This window comes from Nannochloropsis gaditana, assembly GCF_000240725.1.
Source record: "Nannochloropsis gaditana CCMP526 unplaced genomic scaffold scaffold405, whole genome shotgun sequence".
Lineage (NCBI taxonomy): Eukaryota > Eustigmatophyceae > Eustigmatales > Monodopsidaceae > Microchloropsis > Microchloropsis gaditana.
In genome coordinates this window covers 5,843-6,801 of record NW_005803548.1, presented here as the reverse complement: position 1 = coordinate 6,801, position 959 = coordinate 5,843, and positions in this window count along the sequence as shown.

Genomic DNA, 959 nt, shown 5'->3' with positions numbered 1-959 from the left:
TTTAACGATCCCCTCTCTTCGCCTCGATCCTGTCCAACCATGCGTTTCTCTCTCACCACCGTTACTGCCACGGCGCTCTCCCTCCTCCTTGCCACCACGCACGCCGCGGAGTCTATCAAGGACGAGCCGCTTGCCATGTCTACCCCTTTCATCCTTGCCCGACAACAAGCCTTGCTCCCTTCCTCCCTCACGCCCTCCGCCCCTCCCTCCGCGAAACTGCGAGGCAGTGAAAAAGAGGGCGAAAAGGACGAGAAAGCCCTGGCAGTGTCGGTCGACAATCCTGGATCAGACAAGATGGGGCAGCAGGGTTTTTGGAACGTCTTCTACAGCACGGGCGATCGCAACATGATTCGGTGCGGAGGGTATCCGGATGGGGGAGGGCGGGCAGGATGAAGGGACCAAGGGAGGAGAAGTAGCAGTAGAGGTGACAGGATGAGGAACCTGTCCATATCTTTCGCTACTGACTTCAAAAACCTTTTCTCCTCCTTCCCTCCCTCTCCCGGCTCCCAGCGACCTTGGCAATAACCGCATGTCTTTCACGATCGCCCCCTGGGAGGAGAGCATCGCGGCGCAGAGTTCTGTCAAGTACCATGGAGGTCGACTGGGGTTCAAGGTGTGTAGCTTTCGCCTTCTTTTTCTCGCAGTCCCTCCCTCCCTCCCTCCCTTCCTCCCTACCTTCCTCCCTCTCAGACCCCGCGCAGACAATTAATGTGCGCCGTACTTTCCATCTCAACTTTTCTCGTGTGGCTCTTGTTCCTCCGACTTACCCCGAATCCGCCCATTTTCCAGGTCAAATCGGGGGCGGTCATGCCTGGCGTCATCACGGCCGTTTATTTTGCGTCGGGAGACGGGCGGACTGGGGATTCGTCGCTTGGAAGCCAGGTAGGGAGGGAAGGAGGGAAGGAGGGAGGGAGGGAGGGAGGATAGAGAGAGGGGATGTTTAGGAAACCGAGGCAGGA